This window comes from Furipterus horrens, unplaced genomic scaffold (assembly GCF_987537825.1).
Source record: "Furipterus horrens unplaced genomic scaffold, mFurHor1.1.pri manual_scaffold_3, whole genome shotgun sequence".
NCBI classification, from domain to species: Eukaryota; Metazoa; Chordata; class Mammalia; order Chiroptera; family Furipteridae; genus Furipterus; species Furipterus horrens.
Window position 1 is genome coordinate 75,836,449 of NW_028327173.1, and position 23,933 is coordinate 75,860,381.

A 23,933-nucleotide genomic window follows, 5' to 3' on the forward strand; every position below is an offset into this window, starting at 1 on the left:
TATTAAAACTCAGTGCTAAGTTGTGTGATGCCAATTAGGTAGCTGGGGCATTCTGTGATGGCCTAAGATGCGCTGCCAAGGGGACTTGGACCTTACAGAGAGCAGAAGCAGATGCTGCCCAGATTGCTACAGTGAGGATGTCTTTGAAACTAGGACTGTTTTGTTTATTTGTTTTGGCTTTCGTAATAACGTAATATAATGATATAATGTAATTGTCCAAGCTATTTAATAGAAAATGAAGGGTGGTTTAGCCAAACATTGCTCCTGCATTCATGAATGGGATAGTGAATGGAAGATATGACCAGGAAATGCCACACCCCAGCTCTGTGGATGAAAGCTACAAACACGTGAAAAACACACAAACTCTTCATCTCATTATCTCTTCTGGCCTTTTACTGTCATTGCAGAGCCTCAGCCAAAGACTTGTAATCTGTGGGGCTGCCAAAGGAAATGATTGCCAAATGGTCTTTTAAACTAAGAATGGAGGCAATCTGTTGCTTCACCTCAGGGGCACTTCTTTATATTCCATACCCCAATGTACATAAGCAGGGTTGGATTTGAAGTGTTCTTTGGGCATTTAAACATAATTTTAGTGTTTCTTAGCTCTATTCACAGCAGACATAAGCCAGGAGCTAAAAAAAAAAGAGCTGGTTCTGGTTTATTAGTATCAGCAAATAGTTAGGGGAGTACAGTCTACAGGAAGAAAGAAGCAGAAGCAAATAATGATTCATATATCAGGAAAATATCTCAACCTGGGGAATCCAAACATTCTTTCATGTATTCGTCCATTCAGTAAATGTACTTTAAGTGCCAACTTCATGGCCAGCATTGTACTAAGGATGGGGTTGCATGTAAGAATAGCATATGGTCTCTCTACATCTGAGATATTCACTGCCTCATGATGAAGGAAGAAAACATAATATCTACAATTTATTCTGTGCCTACTTCCCATCATACCCTGGCTGGTTTGGCTCAGTGGATTGAGCGTCGGCCTGCGAGCTAAGTGTCGCTGGTTCGATCTTCCAGTCAGGGCACATCAGAGAAGGAAAACTCTGACTCCAAAAAACCTCCGCTGCCTTGCGGCATACCTCTTCAGGGGAAAGGCTAAGGGAGTAAACCCCGACAGAAAATCCGGAGCCGGAGTCCCTAAGGCGGTTTGACGTTGTAGTCAACACCGGCAACTCCTGCGGCGCACCTGAAGCCAAGCTGTATTGACTCCGTCTTTCCCTTGGACCCTTCAGCTGCGAAGAGAGAGGGGGGGTCTGCTGCATGGGCAACAGCAGACCCTCCATATCACCCTGCCCAGGCTCTGTAGCTTCAGCTTCACTGGGAAGGACACTCCAGCGTCATCACAAGATGTCGATTCAACACGGGAGGAGGGAGGAGACAGATACCGTGTCACTCCCAAGTCGGACTGCACAGCCATTCTCAGCGGTGCAGAAAGACTTTTAAGAAGCTACACCATCGTCTCTCGAGACGGACGGCTGCCGACGACTTCCCATCAAAAACTGCCCTTGGCACTTTATCTGGTTTTGTTCCTTTAATACAACAAATATGTGAGTTAGGCATTTGTTACCTTGATCTGACATAATGGGAAATTTAGCTGTAGCAAGATTAAGTAGCTTGACCAAGTCACACAGTTCATATTCAGAATTCAAACCCAGTTCCCATGACTTCAAAGACCATGCTCCTTGCACTCTACCATGGGACCTCCTGAAGTGAGTAAGACCTTCAACCTGCCCTCAAAGATTATGTTCATAAGTAGTAATATTGATATGATTGTGGTAATAATGACTTTATTTTCAAGGCTTACCCAGGGCTCTTCTTAGCACTGAGGAGAGGAGTATTTTTGAACCCTCACACACCACTGGATCAGCTCTAAAGGAAAAAATTGGGTGAGTCTCTTGAGAAGTTGTATTCAGAGCTTCTGTCCTTCTCTGATACTGCTTTGCTAGCTACAGAGCCTGCTAAGATACAGAATCTATGTATCTTTGCATCTATCTATCTATTGTCGGCAGCCATCCGTCTCCAGAGACGATGGTGTAGCTTCTCAAGAGTCTATCTGCACCGCCGAGAATGGCTGTGCAGTCCAACTCGGGAGTGACACGGTATCTGTCTCCTCCCGTGTTGAATCGACATCTTGCGATGACGCTGGAGTGTCCTCTCCAGTGAAGCTGAAGCTACAGAGCCTGGGCAGGGTGATATGGAGGGTCTGCTGTTGCCCATGCAGCAGACCCCCCCTCTCTTCGCAGCTGAAGGGTCCAAGGGAAAGACGGAGTCAATACAGCTTGGCTTCAGGTGCGCCGCAGGAGTTGCCGGTGTTGACTACAACGTCAAACCGCCTTAGGGACTCCGGCTCCGGATTTTCTGTCGGGGTTTACTCCCTTAGCCTTTCCCCTGAAGAGGTATGCCGCAAGGCAGCGGAGGTTTTTTGGAGTCAGAGTTTTCCTTCTCTGATGTGCCCTGACTGGAAGATCGAACCAGCGACACTTAGCTCGCAGGCCGACGCTCAATCCATTGAGCCTAACCAGCCAGGGCGCTATCTATCTATCTATAGCATATAACTACATAGATATATATATGTAGCATACAGCTATGTGAACTCATTTCCAACTTTTACACTAGCCAGAGCCTTGGATTCCTACATGAAGAGCATCAAGAAAAAGTGACCTAGGCACTTTTTATCACCTTCATGGGGAATGGAAGTTCCATGTATGGGGGCATATTTCTAAACTAAGATGAATTACAATGCCTAAGATTTCTGTTTTCTTGTCAGTTTCTCTCATTAGATTGTGAAATTCTCCAGGCTAAAGACTCTGTTTCATTCACCATGGTATCTCCAGCTCATATAGCAATCTAAATTGCATTTATTTATTTATTATTTTTAAAATTTTTATTTTAGTATTTATGTATATATATTTTTTATTATTGATTATGCTGTTACAGTTGTCCGAATTTCCTTTCCCCCTGCTCCCCCCTCCCTCCAGTTGTCTCCCCCCTTAGTCCATGCCCATTGGTCCTGCATCTAGTTCTTTTCAACATCTTCCTGTCCACTCCACTCCCTCCCACTATGCTTTCCAATTCCTGCACCATCTCCCTCCTTCTCCCCCTGCCCCCTCCCCGCTGACCTCCCCCAAATATGTTCCCCTTACCTATAATTCTTTTTCCCTTCTCGTTGCCTACTTAGTTTACCCTTGCCTCAGTTCCCTAGCTTCTGCTATTGGTTGTTGTAATACAGTTTTCATTTTAATGTTCATTGTCCTGATCCTCCTTCTTCTAAAAAACAAGTCCCTTTAACATCTCATATAACAGTGGTTTGGACCTAACAAACTCTTTCAGCCATACTTTGTCCCGGAAACACTTTCTCTGCCTTTCTGTCCTGAATGACAGCTTCGCTGGATAGAATAATCGTGGTTGTAGGTTTTTGATTTTCATTACTTTGAATATTTCTTGCCTGTCCCTTCTTGCCTGTAAAGTCTCCTTTGAGAAATCCGCTGATAGTCTAATTGGGACCCCTTTGTACATGATTCTTCTCTTCTCTGTTGCTGCTTTTAAGATTCTCTCTTTATCTTTAATTTTTGACATTTTGATGATAATGTGTCTTGGTGTGGCCCTCCCTGGGTCCAGCCTATCTGGAACTCTCTGTGCTTCTTGGACCTGTAAGTCTATTTCCTTCCCCAAGTTAGGGAAGTTCTGCTTCATTATTTTTTCACATAATTTTTCAATTTCTAATTCTTCTTCACCCTCTGGCAATCCGATAACCCAAATGTTCATTCTCTTATAGCTGTCTCAGAGGTTTCTGAGCCTCTCATCACATTCCTCACTCTTCCTTTCCTCTTTCTGCACTGGTTGACTGTTTGTTCCCTCCCTATGTTCCAATTTGTTGATTTGATCCATGGCTTTCCCTTCCTCAACACTTGTCTTGTATGTATTTTTGTTCATTTCAGCAGGGCTAGCCTTCATTCCTCCCCTGTCTTGATTCAGCCCTGCTGTTCGGTCTTATGACTATGGCTCTAAACTGAGCTTCCGAAAGATTTGCTATTTGTTGCTCGGTCAAGGCTTTTATTTGCTTTTTCATTAGCTGTGTGATTGGTATTTCAATAATTAATTCTGCCATTCTGACCATTTTGTTTATCTTTCCCTCTTGGGCAGGGCACTGTCACACCTCCTATGATATATAGGGCAGAGTCCCATGTGCTTGTCACAACCTGGCGACCTTTCTCACCACACTGTGGCACTGTGCATGGGAGGCGGGGGGTCCAAGATGGATTCCCGCTGTTACTCTCCACTGAGGAACAGGGCCGCCTCCCAACGGGGTCCACCCTCTTCGGCGTTGGAATTGAAAGCCGACGGATTCGGTCTGCAGCCGGGGCGGCCCCCAGGTGCCTCTCTCCTCCCCACAAACACAGGCATCTGCTCACCCGGTCCTGCCGTTTGCCACTGCGGCTGCCGCCTCTAGCACAGTCTCTTAGCCGCAGGCTCGCACTTCCTACCCGTCCAGATGAGCATCGCTTGTTTATGACTTCATACGTTGGACTTCCATGTAGCTTTAATTTCAGAAACTTCTTATTATTTTTAGTTTTGCATTAGCTGTAATTCTTCTTAGTTGTAGAGAGAGACAGAGCATGTCGGTCTATGCCTCCATCTTGGCCGGAAGTCTTAAATTGCATTTAAAAGGTAATTATTAAAATGTTTATTGAAGGAAAGAATAAAATAGCAGCTTTATTAGTTCATTGTTGTTGTTCCTGTTTATTTGCAAATGTCTGTGCTGTTTTAGGATAATGATCAACACAAACTGAAAAAGATAAATCATGGCCCTGGTCTTAACCTGGTTAGCACATTCAACTTTCACATATTCTGATTTATTTTATAAAGAAACACTCAGTCTTTGCAGGTATCAACAGTGAAATAAATATAAGTTAATATGCTTTATAAATTTCTACTCTGATTTTACTTATTAACATGTCAAAGTCTAATATCTCTTAAAAAACAAGCGATATCTCAGAAGTCATCAATCAAATTAAAACATTTATTGTATATTCACTTAAATGTGAGATATATATTTATATATTTATTTTGTAAAATAAATATATAAATATATGAATATAAACTTATTTTATAAAAATTATACACACACACACACACACACACACACATTTATATATCTCCACTCCATCCTGGAAACCTATTTAAATGTCAGTAAAAAAATACAACAGTATAAACCTACAAGAATGAGCAGAACAGCAAAAAGGACAATAGTGGACAAGAACGTCAACAGATATCAGCTGTATACAATCTATTGGAGGAGTTTTAAGCATTTAAACATTTTAAGCAGAACAGAAAAGGCTATATTCTATGCACCCATAGAGGCAATCCAATAAGAAACAAGCTAGTCATTCTTCAAAACTCCAGGAAGGCTCAGGAATTGGAGGATAGGACCCGCAAAAGGCACAGGCAAGAAGTTAATGGTGGATTAAAAGTCAAGGTAAAGCACATTTGGCTTCTTAGGTCTTTCTGTTATCATTATCTATCACCCCCAGATATATCTGACTATCTCAAAAATATTGAACCAGACAGCCTTAGGACCAAGGACCCAAGGCACAGAAGACAAAGAAACCTGGGCTGTTAGCAAAAGTCCGATGTTCAAACTCTTCTATCCTCCTCTTTAACCTACCACACAGAAGGCCATAGCCAAGTTTACAATCCCAAGAAAAAATATTTGGAAGATCCTTCTGTGGAGAAATGAAAGGGCTTTAGGGAAAAAACCTGCAGAATTCAGGGCATTATAGTAAACATTGGCTCACTGCCCCATAATTCTATAGTGACTCCCTCAGTCAATGAACCTCACACATGCACACAGAATATTCAGTTGGTATGTGATTTCCTCACAGCCAAGGACCCCAAGATTTGAGGGACAGCCTCCAACATGAAAGACAGAGGCAAAACAAGCAAATAGAAACAAAGAAATCAGAGGGAAGGAAGACAAGACACTGAGTATGTGTATAGGAGGTAAAAACGCTTCCACAAAAGTATGATGAATTTCCACAGAGGTTAAAAAAAACATATTGGACTTCCGGCCAAGATGGAGGCCTAGACAGACATGATGCATCTCCCTCCACAACTAAGAAGGAATACAACTACCTCAAAACTAGAGACAACCAGAAGTTCCAGAAAATCGAGCTGCATGGAAATCCAACAAACAAAGATATAAAGAAGAAATACTCATCCAGACAGGTAGGAGCGGTGGAGCCGGGGCGGAGAGGACACAGTGTGGTGGCAGCAGCAGTGGCAGCAGTGGCGAGCTGGCAGAAAGCACACTCACACATTTTTAAAAAGTTGGGAGGAATACCTGGGGAGTGCCTCCAGCACCAGACCAGACCCCGAGGCTCATGGTTCCAGCACCAGGGGAAATAAAGCCTCATTACTTTTGACTGTGCAAACCAGTGGGGGTTTGGTCAGAGGAAGAAACTGCTGGTCTCTCAGCGGAGTTTGTTTGTTTAAAGAGCCCACAGTCCTAGAAAGTCTTCAGACCCACCCACCCTGGGAACAACAGCCAGGGCAACAGCTAGAGAGGCGCCAGTCCCATATGAAGCAGGAGAAGTGCTTGGAAAAGGGCCAACTGCTGAGCAAGTGGCATTGTTCCCTCTCGGACCCCTTCCACACACACAGCGCCACAACGTGGTGAAACCGGTTGCCTGTACTGATGAATACCTAAGGCTCCACCTCTTACAATGTAACAGGAGTGACAGCTCTGCCTAAGACACAGAAGCAAACAAACACAGAAGCCTGTCAAGATGAGGAGACAGAGAAGTATGGCCCAAAATGGGGAACGGATCAAGGTTCCAGTGGGAGAATTAAGTGACAAGGAGATAACAAACCTAACAGACACAGAGTTCAAAACATTGGTGATAAAGATGCTCACAGGCTTGACAGATATTCTTAAGTAGGGCAAACACATAAGGGAAGAAGTGAAGGCTATGCTAAATGAAATGAAGGAAAATCCACACAAAACCAATGGTGAAGGGAAGGAAACTGGGGTTCAAATCAATGATTTGGAACATAAGGAAGAAAAAAAGTCAACCAGTACAGAATGAGGAAAAAAGAATTGAAAAAAATGAGGAGAGGCTTAGGAACCTCCGGGTCAACTTTAAACACGCCAACATCTGAACCATAGGGGTGCCAGAAGGAGAAGAGGAAGAGCAAGAAATTGAAAATTTATATGAGAAAATAATGAAGGAAAACTCCCCAAAGTTGGCGAAGGAAATAGACATACAAGTCCAGGAAGCACAGAGAGTCCCAAACAAGATGGATCCAAAGAGGACCACACCAAGACACATCATAATCAAAACGCCAAAAATTAAAATTAAAGCGAGCAAGAGAAAAGCAGAGAGTTACCTACAAAGGGGTGCCTATAAGACTATCAGCTGATTTCTCAAAAGAAACTTTTCAGGCAAGAAGGGTCTGGCAAGAAATATTCAATGTGAAGAAAGCAAGGACCTACAACCAAGATTACTCTATCCAGCAAAGCTATTATTCGGAATGGAAGGGCAGATAAAGTGCTTCCAAGAAAAGGTAAAGCTTAAGAAGCTCATCATCACCAAACTATTATTACATGAAGTGTCAAAGGGACTTAAGAAAAAGAAGATCAAAATTATGAACATAAAAATGACAACAAAGTCACAACTATCAACAACTGAATCTAAAAAATAAAAATAAAATCCAACTAAGCAAATCAGAAGAGGTACAGAATCATAGGTATGGGGATCATTTGCAGGGTTATTAGCTGGGAGGGGGAAGGAGTAGAAATGAGGAAATTTTGCAGAGATTAAGAAGCATAATTGGTTTGTACAAAATAGACAGGGGGATGTTAAGAATAATATAGGAAAGGGTGAAGCCAAAGAACTTATATGCATGACCCATGGACATGAACTAAGGGGGGTGGGATTGCTAAAGGGAAGGGGGATACTGGGCAGAGGGGAGCAAAGGGGAAAAAATTGGAACTACTGTAACAACATAATCAATAAAATATACTTTAAAAATATTGAATCCTGAAATAGCATCAAGAATAGATGCTATAAAAATAGAACAATACTAGAACACAAAAGATTTCCTGGAAATTAAAAATATGAGCCCTGATATTTTTTTAAAAGTCAATAGGAATTTGTGGAGATAAAGTAGACAAAATCTTTCAGAAAATGAAACAAAAAGACAAGGAGGGTATTAGGAAGGAAAAAAATAAGAAAATGTGAGATTAATCCAGAAGATGTGATAGCTGATCAATTAGAGATCTATAAGAGAAATCAAGGTGGGGAGTAAACTACTGATGAAACTGTACAAGAAAAATTTGTAGACCTAAAGGATATAGATCTTTAGATTAAAAGGACCACTGAACCCGCTGCACAATGTGAGAAATGCTCACAATAAAACACTGGGATACAGAACTTCAGCAGCAAAGAGAGGTGTTTGTTTATTCACAAGTCTGCAGTCCACACACAGCCAGCCAGGAGCTGCGCATGCGAAGTAGGCAAAGTAAACTGGTTTTATACTAACACAGTTAGCTCCCCCTCCCCTCTCCTTCTCCCCCATTTCTCCATTTCTGGTTAAGCCGGGTTCACAATCTAACGTGATTAACTACTTAACTAAGGGCGTGATTAATTAAGGGTAATCTAGTTATGGGTCTATCTCCAACTTATTTGCAAAGTTATCTAGCTACATCTTCCCATTTCTCTGTGTTTGGTGATGACAATCTTACTCCTTTTGATCCCAGAGATATGTGTGAGGAGCTGTGGAATGTCATTTCCTCACCCCTTTTCCATGACTCATCTGTTAATTATCTCCTACTGGTTTGAGAGTCACTGGCTTCTTTGTCCCTTACAACAATAAGTAAGAAAAGACTCAATCAGGGCATATCATTTTGAAATTTCAGAATGAAACGGGAAAAGCCGGTGTTCATGCTGCCTGTCATCTACCAGACCCAATAAACAGAGACAGGGATGAATCTTTATGGGCACTTTATTCAGATGGTCAGCGATCTCAGAAGACAGTGGGTTTGTACCCTAACAGACTGTCTTAAATTCCATTATAAACGGGCCCTTTTTATAAGGAGAAGGAAAGTGTAGGTAAAGGGTTTGGAATTCAGGAAAAAGTTAATCAGATAAAAGCTGCAGCATTCTTTCATCTGTGTCCTGGGCTGTGGTCACCCTGGAGTACAATGGCTCTGATACCGTCTTGATTGCCTTCAGTCCTCCTGAGGCACAAGGGGAGTCAAGGTGGGTCATACCTCCAGTTCCTGAAACAATAGCTTTTTACATACATTGATTACTAAGCTTATTAGCTGTTACCTGAAAGTAAAATTTTCCAACATTTGAGTCCCACATCAAGAACTCCAGAGAAAATACAATGCTCACATAAAAATCATGGGGAATCAGAATAACATTGAACTTGTAAACAAAAACACTGAAAGCTAGAAAATAATGGTGCAATGTCTTTAAATTCAGAATGGAAAATATTTTTAACTTAGAACTTAATTCTCAGCCAAATGACCGAACAAACACAAGAGTAGAATAGAGGTATTTTCAAGCAGGAAATTTCTCAGTAAATTTACCTCACATGCACCCTTTCTCAGGAAGGGTGTGCCACCAAAATGATGGAATAAAGACAGAAAGAGAAAAACATGGGAACAAGAGAGGAGAGGCTCCAACACAAGAAGCAGATGAAGGAGATCACCAAGATGACTGTATAGGGAAGTCCTGGGATAAGAGAGAGATAGTGGCCCAAAAGAAAAACCAGTCCAGGTTTGAAAAGAAAAACAAGTGCCCTAGGAAAGAGGTCTTAAGATTCAAATAGATTATATGGTCTATATTACTATGTGGAAAGTTTTGGGGAGACTGTCCAAAGTTTTGGTGGAGTGTAGGGATAGTTATACAAAGTCAGGCTGATGAAAAACAAGGCAATTATTAACTCCAAGAAAAACAAAAAGCTGTACAAGAAAGGAAAGGTAATTATAGTGCAATGTTAGCTTAGTAAAGAACATTATTTACATAGTTATAATAATATAAACCCTGAATATTGATTTAACCAAAAAGGGGAATGAGAAGAAACAATGTTATGGGACAGGAGACTTAAATTTTCCCCAATCGTAATAGTTACTAAATAATGATCTAGTAGGACATATATATTACTTAGAAATGTGGAGCCAAATACAAGAACTACTCAAATTAATTAAAAGTAGATGCCTGCAGGGACTGGTCCTGAAGAGGGTGGAGCAGAAATGTTGTGACTTTTTTTCTTTATTTTTAAAAGCCCTTTGGTAATATTTGATTCTTAAAATGTGTACATTTATTTGGACAAATTTTCAGTTATTTTTAAAAAACATTAAGCTGCCATAACTCTGATTCTAAGGAAGCTTATGGTCAACAAATTGGATATATTTCTGCCATCTAAGGTCACATAATTTAAACACAAATCTCAGAAAGATCATACAGAACCAATCTGAATGCATTTGCTCCTTTTCCTCTGCAATCTGTAGAAATTTTTTTTTCTAATTCTCACCAGAGAATATGTTTATTGATTTGAGAGAGAGAGAGAGACAAAAAGAGAGAGAGAGAGAGAGAAGGAGAGAACATTGATCACTTGCCTCCTGTACTTGCCCCAACTGGGGGATCGAACTTGCAACCTAGGTATGTGCACTGATTGGGAACCAAACCCAAAATCTTTTGGTGTATGGGGAGACACTCCACCAGACTGAACCACTTGGCCAGGGATGTAGAAATTCTTCAAGTGAAAAATGTACATGAGTAGGTACTCCCATATTTTTTCCAAGATGTTTAAGAGATTAATCATAAAACCTGTACCACAATCTGAGTGACTATTTGTACATAGTAGATCTTGCTAACTAACAAAAGCAGGGAAACCAGTTGATGTTAGCAGAATTCGCAGCGTCCTTATCTGAATATAAATTCAGAGAAGACACCCTGGACAGATGAGTTTTGAGCCAAATCTTCAAGTATAATAGGTAGACAATCAAAGGATAAGAGATAGTTCCATCTCTGATTCACATAGAACAGCTTGTAAAGGGGATAAGTTGTAGACAGAATCAAAAGTCAGTATGGCTCTGGGCTTTTCAGAACCCTGTAAGGTCTGGGGAAATAAGACACTTCAGGGTCACAGAGAATGTAACCTCCTAATTCATCCCCAAACTGTAGTTTCATCATCACAGCAGAAATCCCTCGTAGAATAATAAAGACTTTGCCCCTGAAGCAGCATCTCCAGGACCAAGCAATAGCTAGCGTCCTCATGACAATAATAATGTGTTAATGACTTTGATAAGGAAAGATACACATCATTATCACCTCTTAATTACCTTTTGGGTCCTGGAAGAGCAGCTATAGAATACACAAATCAAGGAAGTTTTCCTGAAAGTGGTCCCTGTGATTGTTGACTTTGCATTATTCTTCCTCCATTAATTACTTTGTTTTCTTTAAAGGTTACCTGCCATTAGTCAAGAAGCAATGTGTAGGCCTGTGGTTGATTCAGTTCCAATTACAAACATGGTGTTTACCTACAGGACGATTATTTCCTTCTGCCTTGAAGTTCAGAGTTTAAGTCCCTTGTTTTCCCTCTCCATCTTCACATTCACGGGACTCAGTCCTACGCATTTATTTGGCAAACCAAGAACCAGAGGATACTTTGCTGGGCTATGATGTCGTAAGGAGGAGGCAAGTCCCACTTTTCATTCACCATGGACCCTTGTACAATGTGCTGCAGGTAATAGCCCCACAGTAAATATTAATTGAAGAAAATATATGTTTATTCCAGAGATTGTAGAGGTTTCACTATTTGGTTTGGATATTGCTTTTGAAATCCCTTGTATTTGTATGGACACATCTACAGCATCTCTGTTTGTTCCACACCACAGTCACCAAAACTTCCTACGCGGGAATAGGATTAAAACTTGTTCCAACAAGTCACACACCTTTCCAGGTGAGGGGACAGATGGCTTGGGTTCTTATTTACCATGACATTCCTCAAACTCTAGCGCAACCTTTAATAGACGTAGAATGTGGAGTCCCCAAAACTTTAGTCCTGAGATGTCCTGACCAAAGGCCAGCCAGAGAATGAGTGATTCTTATGCAGTCAATCAATACCCTTTTCCTTTCTTTCCACAGTCATCAACTTCACTTGTTCTTTGCAAAGTGGTCTCTGGGAGCTCAAGGTTGCCTGAACACAATTCCCATTATCACTCCAGGATGCCTCTGCCCTCATATTATCTAGCTCTCGGTGGAATCGTTTTGCAGCTGTGTAAAATTCTGTCCCAATCCCCTGTTTGTCTTTCACTGTTATCAGCTATAATACTTAATGCTACAGGTTGGCAAAATCATTCCCCAGGGGCTAAGGGGAGAGACTGAGAAAGAGAGAAGGACAAGGAAGGACAAGGAAGGAAGGAAGATAGGAAGGAAGGAAGGAAGGAAGGAAGGAAGGAAGGAAGGAAGGAAGGAAGGAAGGAAGGAAGGAAGGAAGGGAGAAACTGGGCTCTGAATACATTTAGTTGGAAAAATTAAAATGCTGGTTCTTAAAATAATTTGTCCGTTTTAAACAAATTTTATTCTACTTTCTGTTTCTGGCCTGAAGTCCTTCCTATCCATGAAACCAGGGCAATCTAAATCCAAGCTTATCCTTCAAATCTGAAGTGAGCACAGACCACAAATGACAAGTCGGCAGCTGAGATGACCACAGATCTCATCATTCAGATAAAATAAAAAGAGATTAGAAAAAGTGCTATCTAGATGAACAGTCATGCTAACTTTTCTAAAGTAATCTGCATCGTATCTAATTTTTAAAAGTTAAAGGAGTCATGTGAATTTTGTGGAAAAAAATAGTGCAGGCCACGCAGCTCCCTGGGCCAGTTTACACCTCTTCTTTGCACAGAAGCAGACCTGAAGCAGCCCTTGCCCTCACCTCTCTCCTCTGCTGCTCCTCTTGGGCACCGCCCCTTACCTCCTCCTGTCTGGGCAAGGGCAGCATCTGCCACATCAGAGCAGAACAAGGTACGCGGCTAAGGGAGGAAAGCAAGAGAGAAGCCAGACGTTCCTTCCTTCTCTACCCCACCTGCAGCAGCTGCGCAGCCTCTCCCAGTACCTACTCTACAGCCCCAGTTTCCCAAGGGTCCTGGGGCTTCTCTTCATCTGTCCCAGAAACCAGTCCTCAGTGGTGCCCTGGGGCTGGTATTTTACTAAGACAAACAGTAATTTTTACTACAGACAATGGTGTTTGGGAATAACTTGTCAGCGTTTTATTACCTGGTGAATCTAAATCTCTGTCCCTGATTAAAACTGAAGATGAAGGGGGAGGGGATGGCAAAAGCCCCAACTGCTACATCTGCTTGAAGATGGCAAAACAAGAACACTGTGAGGTCAAAGAAGAAAGGAGCCCTGGTCTCTAAAAGCCGTGTGTGCAACTGGAAGTTTGCTAACAGGCCTGGAGGTAGAAGACAGAGGGAGTTGCTTCAGAGTTCCAGAGTGTCCCAGGACAGAGCATGGAAGTTGGTGGGCGTGGGGGGGTGGGGGGATAGGGGGAGGTGAGGAGTGGGGCTGGGGCATCAGGGATAGGAGATCATGGGCAGATGGTGCTGGCCCACCAGCTCTCCTCCTAGCATCCTTAGACTTGAACACAGAACCCTCTGCCCCTCTCCTTAGCCTACCCACTGGCAACCACCAAGACAATGTGCTCTCAATTTTATAAGATAATTTCTTCCTAAATTTTTTCTAAAATTTTCTCCATTTTAAATGTTGTTCTACTGGCCCTACCAATAATAACATCAAAGGCCAGAGTTCTGGGCTCTTGTATCAGACTGCATAGGTTTGAATCTCAGCTTGTCACTTATTCACCAAGCGGCCTTCCTTAACCTTCTAAGTCAGCTTCTCATCTGCAAATTGGCTGCAATAGTACATTGGTGACAATATAGTAAATAGTAATAGTAAACACTCAATAAATACTAAACTTATTTTACGCATAATTGCTATTATATATAAGTAGATACTTTACATACATCATCTCTAATCCTTTCAACAACTCAAGAACAGATAAGATGTCTTAGAAACTCCAGAAATTGGTGACAACATTTCCCAAGTTGCCTCCTCTGCTAAGAAAAGGGTTCCAAAAATCTTTTGTTACATTGCTTGTGCCCATTCTTCAGTGAGAAAACATGGCTACGGTACAGAGCTCTTTCATCTTCTCCCAGGTTCTTGGGGCTCCTCCTTGAAAGTTTGGTCCTAGGCTGCCATGAGAGCCTAGCTGACTATTTATCCCGATGTTGTTTAAACAGAAGGCATAGGGAGGAGGGTGCCCCTCCCACTGAAGGTAGGGTGAGGGAGGCAGAGGGAAGCAGGTGGGAGAGGGCAGGTGCCATGGTCCCAAGGTACAAAGTTAGCACTCGACTGCTTCCTGAAAGTCCTTTTACGTATGGTTAGATTATATTAAGCTGTGTTAAACTTTAGGTACATAGTGGATATAATAGGCTTTTACGCGCTGGCCCAAGGACATAATCATTATGCAAAACTGTGTTTGAATTAGAACAAGGTGCTCCAAAGTTCCAAAGGCTATTCTTAGTAATGAACTGGTAGGACACAACTGGTACATAATTTGCAAACTTCCTGTATGATTTTAAGGCAACCTTAGTCATTTCCCTCCTAGGAACTGGTAGAAAGTCTTCACAATTGAACCTATGGTAGTGAAGCCCCACTAAGATCTGTATTGACCTTGCAGGACTTGCATGGCTGTGACCCTCAAAAGGAGGTGCCCTCTGAGTAGTTTCAAACTGTCCTCCAGTTTAATTTTCTTCACATTGTACCAGGTACATTGGATTGTCTTTTCCACAAGACTGAGCATAGTTTTATAAATTTATAAAAATTATAGTTGGAGAGATTTTTAACTGCAGGACTGTGGAAGCAAGGGAAGGGGGAAAAGGAAAGAAAAGGAAGGGAGAGAGGGAGGAAGGAAAGAAAGAAAGAGCAAAGAGCTATGGAAGTGGTAATCTCTCTAACATAACAGAGTTTATCTGCCCATCTATTATAGCTGCATTTAAAAGTCCCAACTCTAAGATGCTATGAATTATTGAACACCTATTATGGATTTAGCACTCTGATGATAACTGGAGCAAAGAGAAAGTGAAGAGAGTTTAGCAAATAGACATTAGTCACAAAACTTATTGTAAAGACCTTACAATTTAACTGGGAAACTAAAATTAAGCCAAGAAACAATCAAAGGACAATACATCCTAGCACATAACTAGCTTCTAAATTACTTGTTACAGATGAAATTGTGAGGTCGGAGGGAAGAACAGTCGTGTGAGTTGGAAGAATCAGGGGAGGCAGCTATGAGATCTGAGACTTGGGCTACCCCTAGAAGGAGAACAGAGAAAGGCAACAACTGCAATCAGGACAGAGGCAGAGAGGAGTCTGTTCATGGATCAGTGAGACCAATTTGGCTCTCAGAGAACTGGACAGGGTGGGGCTTTGGAAGTCAGCCTAAGGCGTTTTTATACAGGATGTGGTAGCAAGTAAGCAGCCCAGAGGTTTTTGGGCAGGATTCACTCCCTATTATTTCTCTTCCTCTTTGCAATGGACTAGGTAAATTTCATTGGCTAGAATCACCCTCTGGGTGATGAATTACTGAGAAGGTGGCAGATGAAAGTGGTGGTGGCAGCAGCAGGCATCTCGTTCTGGTTTCCAGATGGTGATAAATCCAGGCCAGGAAGCATCACTATTTCCCCGAGTTCTGTGGCTTCACAGCAGTTGCAGGAAGCTGGGTGGAGATGGGAATAAAGAGCTTTTTCTCCATGGCCTCGGAGGGTGGTATTTTACAAGAGGCATATGGTGCTAGCTGCGATCTGAGATGGTTTCCACATGTGTGCCACTCCTCACAATAAATAAGAAACTAATCGAAGGAGTATTCTTTTGAGAAAACAGCCCAATGTTGGGTGATACCACCTTCCATCTTTATAGATCAATGAGATTTTATATAGATAGGTAAGCTTGTGTCTCTGAAGACAAACCCCTAAGCACACTTGATGGCTAATACAAAAATGGCTGTCCACAAATATAAGTTGACCACAAAATTTGAGCTATCATTACATCTTGATTATCTCAGAATAATTACTAATAATTACTATTTGAAGCCACTGTGATATTCAGAAAGTACAGAGCTGTAACAAAATGTAAATATGCCATAAAATTAATACCTTTCAAAGATTATGCTATTACTATAAATAAAATGTTAATTAAGTTTACATATGCATATTAATTCTAACTAGCCCCTTTTTCAGATTTAGTTATTAACCAATTTTCATTTTTAAAAGTATATTTTATTGATTATGTTGTCACAGCTGTCCTAATTTTTTCCCCTTTGCCCCCCTTCACCAGGTACCCCATTTCCTCAAGCAATTTCCCCCTTAGTTCATGTCCAAGTATGTGCATGTATTATTTCACCCTTTTCTATACTCTTCTTAACATCTCTCTGTCATCTTTCTCCTTACCAATTATGCTTCTCAATCCCTGCACAATTTCCCCATTTCTCCCCCTTCCCCCTCCCAGCTGACAACCTTCCAAATGATCCCCATACCTATGATTCTGTTCCTGTTCTGGTTTGCTTAGTTGAATTTTGCTTTTATTTTTTTAGACTTGGTTGTTGATAGCTGTGAGTTTGTCACTTTAATGTTCATAGTTTTGATCTTCTTTTTCTTAAATGAGTCCACTTAACACTTCATATTGTAATGGCTTGGTGATGATGAACTCCTTTAGCTTTACCTTGTCTGGGAAGCAATTTATATGCCCTTTCATTCTAAATGATAGCTTTGCTGGATAGAGTAATCTCAGTTGTAGGTCCTTGCTTTTCATCACATTGAATAATTCTTGCCAGTCCCTTCTTGCTTGCAAAGTTTCTTTTAAGAAATCTGCTGATAGTCTTATAGGAACTCTTTTGCAGATAACTCTCGTCTCTTCTCTTGCTGCTTTTAAGATTCTCTCTTTATCTTTAACCTTTGGCATTTTAATTATGATGTGTCTTGGTGTGGTCCTCTTTGGATCCAACTTGTTTGGGTCTCTCTATGCTTCCTGGACTTTGTATGTCTATTTCCTTCACCAAATCAGAGAAGTTTTCTTTCATTATTTTTTCAAGTAAGTTTTCAATTTCTTGTTCTTCCTCTTCTCGTTCTGGGACCCTTATGATTTGGATGTTTGTATGTTTAAAGTTGTCCCAGAGGTTCCTAATCTTCCCCTTGTATTTTTTTTTAATTTTTAGTTCTTTCTGCTCCATGTGAATGTTTATTAATTGCTTTTATTCCAAATTGTTAATTTGAATCCCAGCTTCCTTCCCATCATTGTTGGTTCCCTGTATATTTTTCTTTATTTCACTTTGTACAACCTTCACTCCTCTCTTTATTTTGTGGCTATACTCAATCATTTCTCAGAACATCCTGATCACCAGTGTTTTGAACCCTGCATCTGATAGATTGCTTATCTTCATTTTGTTTAGTTCTTTTACTGAAGTTTTGTTTTGTCCTTTCATTTGTGCCATATTTCTTTGCCTCCTCAATTTGGCAGTCTCCCTGTGTTTGTTTCTGTGTACTGGGTAGAGCTCCTTTGACTCCAGGTCTTGGTAGTATGGCCTAATGTAGTAAGTGTCCTGTAGGGTCCAATGGCACAGCCTCCCCTATCACTGAATACACCCTCCTCTTGTAGTTGAGCCTTGGTTGCTATTGGCAGATCAATGAGGAGGGTTTACATAGGCCAGTCAGCTGCAAGGATTGGCTATGACCACTGACCACCAACCGCCACCCTCCATGAAGGATCCGGTGTGCAGGGGCAGGGTGGTGGTGCTCCAACATGGTCTGTAGCTGTCCACTGGGTGCGTTGGTCCTGGGGTTTCCTGGGTGGTGCAGGCCAAAGTCATTCCTCACCTGTATTTTGCCTGGAGCCATATAGCAATCTGAGGTGGTTGCTACTTGTGCTGGGCTTAGAGATTCCCAGGCAAAGCCAAGCTGTAAATCTAAGCTGGATGCTGCTAGTGCCTTGCCTAGAGCTCACTGAGGCCAGTTGTTGCTTCTTTGATAGGATTTAGAAAGTTGTGAAGCATGAGCCAAGACCAGCCATTCATATGGAAAAGCAGCTTGTGTGGGCCCCTAAGTTGGGTGGGGCAGAGTCTCTGGGGATCTCCAAGGTGGGTCAAATAGTGTTAGCCAGGTTGATGGAGTCTCAGATATGGCACCATCTTGCTAGGTCTGTGGGGTAAGGGTGTAGAAAAGAGACAATGGCCTCTGATCACCTTGATGCCAGACAATTCAGTTCCTCCCTGTATGCCACTGATGCCTTTCAAGATGCTACCCTGGTGCTGGAGCTCAGAGGGAGTGAGTCTGAGTAGGTGAGTCCATGTGTGGGTTCTTTAAGAGGAATTACTTGGGGCTCCAGCTGTTTCTTCAAATCCCCACTGGTTTTTGCAGCCAGAAGTCGTGGGGACTTATCTTCCTAGCACTGGAACCCTGGGCTGGGGGGCCTGGTGTGGGGCTTGGACTCTTCACTCCTGAGATATTCCTCGCACATTTTTATCCACCACACCTAGGTGAGAGACCAGCCTATTCAGCATAGGTGCCCCTCCTACCCAGCTCAATTGGATGTGGTTTCTTTAATTCCATAGTTGTCAGACTTCCATTCAACTCGATTTCCAATGGTTCTGGCTGATGATTGTCCTATATTTTAGTTGTAATTTTGATGTGGTTGTACAAAGAGGCGAGTCACGTCTGCCTACGCTGCCATTTTAACCACACTTTTCATTTATGTCTCATTGAAATTAGCCTTATTATTTGGAAAATACAAACAAAAGAATGCTTTAAGTTTCTAGGTATCAAATATGAAATAGTATTATCATAAGAGAAAAGCTATGTATTTGAAAATATTAAAATCAATAAGAAATAATTTTATGGAACTCTTATGTTAAATTGAGATTTTTATTTGAGGTCAGAGAAAACATGTACTATATTTGTTCCTCTATTATATATCTGTGGTCCTATTGTGTTTGTCTGAATATACATCAGACTGAATCTTAGGATATTTTCTTATGGGAACGTTAAAAGGGATTTTCTACCAACTAATAAGGTAGCAAGAAAATGTTTGGGAGGAAGTACTGAGAAGCAAGGCCCATCTTTTGTTTTGTATGCTAATGAATAATCATAATAGTTTTAATTAATGTATCTTCTACAGCCTAAATTCATGTTAAAGTACATTTTCAACAAACAGAAAGGATCATTCATTGCTTACAAAATCCATTTTGTAGGCAGAGAAACTGATTACTAGAGTAAATGACTTTGTATAAAGACAGGTTGTCAGTAACAGATAAAATCAGATTTAACTATCTTCACTGTAAGCTCAAAGTACCTCTCATTAACCCTCATTTATGTACAGGGTGTTACCACTGGACAAGATCTTACTTAGCCCAGAGAAAGGCTCACAAGAGAAAAGTGAAGGATCTTAGGATAGGTCTTCCTATCACATGCTCCCTTTTTTAATTCATACATGAAATCACTGGTTCCCATCAAAATCACCCATGAGGCCATAGGACCCACACCAGAGCAAATGAAGTATCATCTCTGTAGGCAGGGTCCTTTTAGACTTCCTCTTCCAGAAAATTAACATATGTTTACTAATCAACAGCCTGGCATACTTTCATACTTTTTTAAAATTTCCTGTTTGAAAATATCCTAATTCTCATGATCCTCTTTATCTATTTTTTGTCATTTTAATTTTTTTGTCCCTTTAGTCTTTTAAAAAGCTCCCCCCAAAGGCTTTTGATGATCTTGCAGCTTTGGAAAGCAGATGCTATTAGATTTCAAAACCACTCTGTTTTCAAATGAAAAAAATTAAAGGCAAATACTTTGGGCTGGGGGTGCCTTACTCATCATCTTGTCAGCATCTCTGGGGATGGTTGTCAGGGCAAGAAGATTCACAAATGAAACAACATGGAGGAAAATGCATACACGAAAGAGGAGATTGTTCTTAGAAATAGACCCAGCTACACTAGCTCATATTCAAGTGTTACTCTGTGAGCTGTTTTAATTCTTGAAATGGTAGTCTTGAATGAAAAACAAAAAAGGCTCTTTACAGGGAAGAATGGCCATGACTGAGGTTTCTTTTATCCTCTATTAACCAGTGTTATAATAGGATTCATCCAAAAACCTAATACATTGAAACAAAACAACAAAATTACAAACTTACTTACCCCCCAGAATGCTTGGTAAAGAATTTTAATTAATCCAACATTGCAATAAATTGGTAAGTCATATGTTCATCGTTTCACATAATGTATTTAACAGGAAGCATAGCCTAAATACAATGTTTTTTGATAAATCAAAGAACATGGTAGATGGTCATTCATATATTTAGTTCCCATTGTGCAGCTCTTTAGGTGCAAAATGTGCCCACACAAAACTGGCGTGAAGTGGCCAGTAGTCAAAGCGAGAGAAGGCATCATGTACGGGTATATGGGTGCACTCATAGTCATTCAATAGTGGGTGCTGATTTTGTGTCAGGTGCTATGCTAGTCAGAGAAGGAAAACTCTGACTCCAAAAAACCTCCGCTGCCTTGCGGCATACCTCTTCAGGGGAAAGGCTAAGGGAGTAAACCCTGACAGAAAATCCGGAGCCGGAGTCCCTAAGGCGGTTTGACGTTGTAGTCAACACCGGCAACTCCTGCGGCGCACCTGAAGCCAAGCTGTATTGACTCCGTCTTTCCCTTGGACCCTTCAGCTGCGAAGAGAGGGGGGGTCTGCTGCATGGGCAACAGCAGACCCTCCATATCACCCTGCCCAGGCTCTGTAGCTTCAGCGTCATCGCAAGATGTCGATTCAACACGGGAGGAGACAGATACGATGTCACTCCCGAGTCGGACTGCACAGCCATTCTCGGCTGTGCAGATAGACTCTTAAGAAGCTACACCATCGTCTCTCGAGACGGACGGCTGCCGCCGCTATGCTAGGCAATAGGTCTGTAGCTGTGAGCAGGACAAGTTATGGCCCCTGCCTTTCCAGAACTTACTTTATAGCTACAGAGAGAGAGAACCTTAGCACCCAAATGTCAGCAAGCAAAGCAGGCAGCATTTTACAGGAGATACTGAAAAAAAGCAAGTCCACTGTCTTAGTCAGCTCGGGTGACTAAAACAGAATACCACAGACTGAGTGGCTTAAGTAACAAATGTTTGTATCTCACAGTTCTGGAGGCTGAAGTCCAAGCTTACGGCTTTGGCAGACCTGGTGTCTGGAGGGGGCCTTCTTCCCAGTTTGCAAACAGCAGTCTTCCCGTTGTATCTTGAATGGCCCAGGGAGCAAGCTCTAGTCTATTCTTGGTTCATAGGCAAGCGCTTACTCCAGTGAGCCACCCTGGCATTGGCTTCTAGTTTATTCTTATAAGGACATAAATTCACCTTTATGAACTCATTCGAACATAATTACCTCTCTACCCCTTAATACCATCCGTTGGGGCTTAGGTTTTCAATATACAAATTGTGGAGAACCATAAACATAATGTCCATAACAGCCATCTAGACTGTCCAATAAGATAGCCACAATCCACATGCGGCTACGGAGACCTTGACATGAGGCTCATCCAGATTGAGATGTGCTGTAAGTGTAAAGCACACATCAGATTTTGAAGATTTAGGAAGCAAAAACAAACAAAAACTACGGAAAATATTTCATGAATAATTTTTTTATATTGTTATATGTTGAAAAGATAATATTTTGGACATATTGAGTTAAATAAAAATCACTATAATTTATTTTGCTAGTTTCCTTTTACTTTTGTTTAATGTACCTACTAGAAAATTTAAAATTACTTCCGAGGCTTGCACTTCTGTTTGCATTGTATTTTTTGTTGGGTAGCAGTAGTCTAACCTAGTGGTTCTCAAGTGGGGGCGATTTTGGCCTTCAAGGGACAGTTGACAATTCTGGAGACATATTGTTTGTCACAAGTAGAAGGAATAGGTACTACTGATATCTAATTGGGAGAGGCCTGAGGTGCCGCTAAATTTACCTTACAATGCACAGGACAGCCTTCCCTCATAACAAAGAATTATCCACCCTAAATGTCAATACTGTCAAGATCGAGAAACTGATCTAGAGAAATCAATTAATAAACTATAAGAAGAACTTAAACAAATGAATAATCTATAATCTATATCTATATAAGAGAATATATATAAAATAATAATCTAAACCCAGTACATTGCCACTTGCAGTATAAAGGGTCTGAGGCCACAAGTATCCCATGCATGTAACATAGGAAAAAAGAGAAGACCAGCTCAGATCACTCCTTCAGACACCTGGCTATCACATGTCACCAGCTTGTTAGAGAGTAAGGACTGAAGGATACTTTCAGAACCCTTAATGAATATTTTGAAGTTTATGGAACATACTCATGGGTGTCAATATTAACAATAAATATTCACAACAGATCTCATTAGGTACCCTGTTAAAGACCTAAATATTTGTAATTCAGACTAGTGGGAACCTTCCATAATAAAGAATTTTGAATTCAAAATGAGGATAATTAGGTATGTGGTTCATCTCAGTGAAGTTTCTTTCTGCCTGAATGTACCATGTGTTTTAGAGAAGCTAAGGAATTGGCTGAAATCAGTTCTAACTCTGTAACATTTTGGAAATTGCTTTTCTTTTGAAAGTATACCTTGTTTCAACTGATTTACTTGCCATGTGTTTTTATTACTCTAATGCAATGAAGATTATTTAGCTTCCTGCTTCTTTGGCTGTTAGAAAGGAGGTATAACTAACTATACTTTAATTAGATGCACAATGCATTTGAAGTTGTTGGATCAAAGTGTTTTGAGACATTGACTAAACATTTGGAATCCCTACTTCTCTGTTTCCATTTCTATGCAAGAGAGAAGCCCAATGCTTATCATTGAAGTTCTTCACAAATAACTCCAGGAAAATAAGTTTCCTTCCTAGGTCCCCAGAGATGGAAATCTACCCTGCTCCTTCCCCACTCCACATTGCCTCATCTGAAAACTATACTTCTTTGAACCTCCACATCTGTAGGCTCTGCTTGCCTTAACCTCTCCTTCTCAAAGGGCAACTTTTGCTTTGAAATTTAGATAAATAAAGTATTCTCACTGGTATACTTGCATTTTTATTTCCAGGCCACCATGGGATATTTCTTAAAACCTACAAAAAGTAGTGTTCAGTTGAACTCACAATTTTCAAAATTTAGGCAAAAATAAGGCTTTGCTTAGAGGCAAAAATAAGTTGGTTAGGGATCCAGTGAAAGAAAATTATCTTGTTATAGCAACCACTTAAAGGGAGACCAGGATTGGTCTGCAAATACAGTGCTGCATCATTAAACCGCAGGAAGAAAAAAAGGAAACCACATTAGTTTACATAACTTTCGTACCTCATATAACCTCCCATGCCCTCCCCTTTGCCAGATTCATCATCTGCCTTTAAAGCATAATAATTTTGTAAAACACATTTAGAAAAAGTTCTTATACTTTAGATAAAAATAAACACAACTAATTTATACTCTGCGCTATATGACTGTTGAACAGCAGAGAGAACACTAGACTGAATTGGAATATATCACAAATACTCCAGTTCTTCTGATACACTGTAAGATTGTATTTTCCCACCATTTTGAATTTAGACATGGCCAAATGAGTGGCATTGCTAATGAAATATGACCAGAACTGATGTGTGTCACCTCTGGTTAGCTTTGAGAGGAAGTGATAATGGAAGCATAAATGAACCTATATTTCTGAGTGACTTAGATAACCAGAATACTTCTGAAAACCCATCTTTGGATATGTAGTCTGAAATATTAAGTCACAGAGATTTGGGGTTTTTTCATTACTGCAGCATACACTAGCCTATCCTGACTAAT

At 40.9% G+C, this 23,933-nt stretch overlaps 1 long non-coding RNA gene across 3 annotated transcripts in view; it reads left to right on the forward strand.

Annotated features, from left to right (window-relative positions):
- The window catches only part of LOC150015335 (uncharacterized), a 136,911-nt gene that overhangs the window by 102,138 nt on the left and 10,840 nt on the right, over positions 1 to 23,933 (forward strand). For 2 of the 3 annotated variants that reach the window (XR_016509724.1, XR_016509721.1), the window contains exons 4-5: positions 1,808 to 1,895; positions 4,153 to 4,459. The exons of the other annotated variant lie outside the window; for it this stretch is intronic. This is a non-coding gene — a long non-coding RNA (uncharacterized LOC150015335). Of the gene's footprint in view, positions 1 to 1,807; positions 1,896 to 4,152; positions 4,460 to 23,933 lie in introns of those variants that run through there. 3 annotated transcript variants of the gene reach the window in all.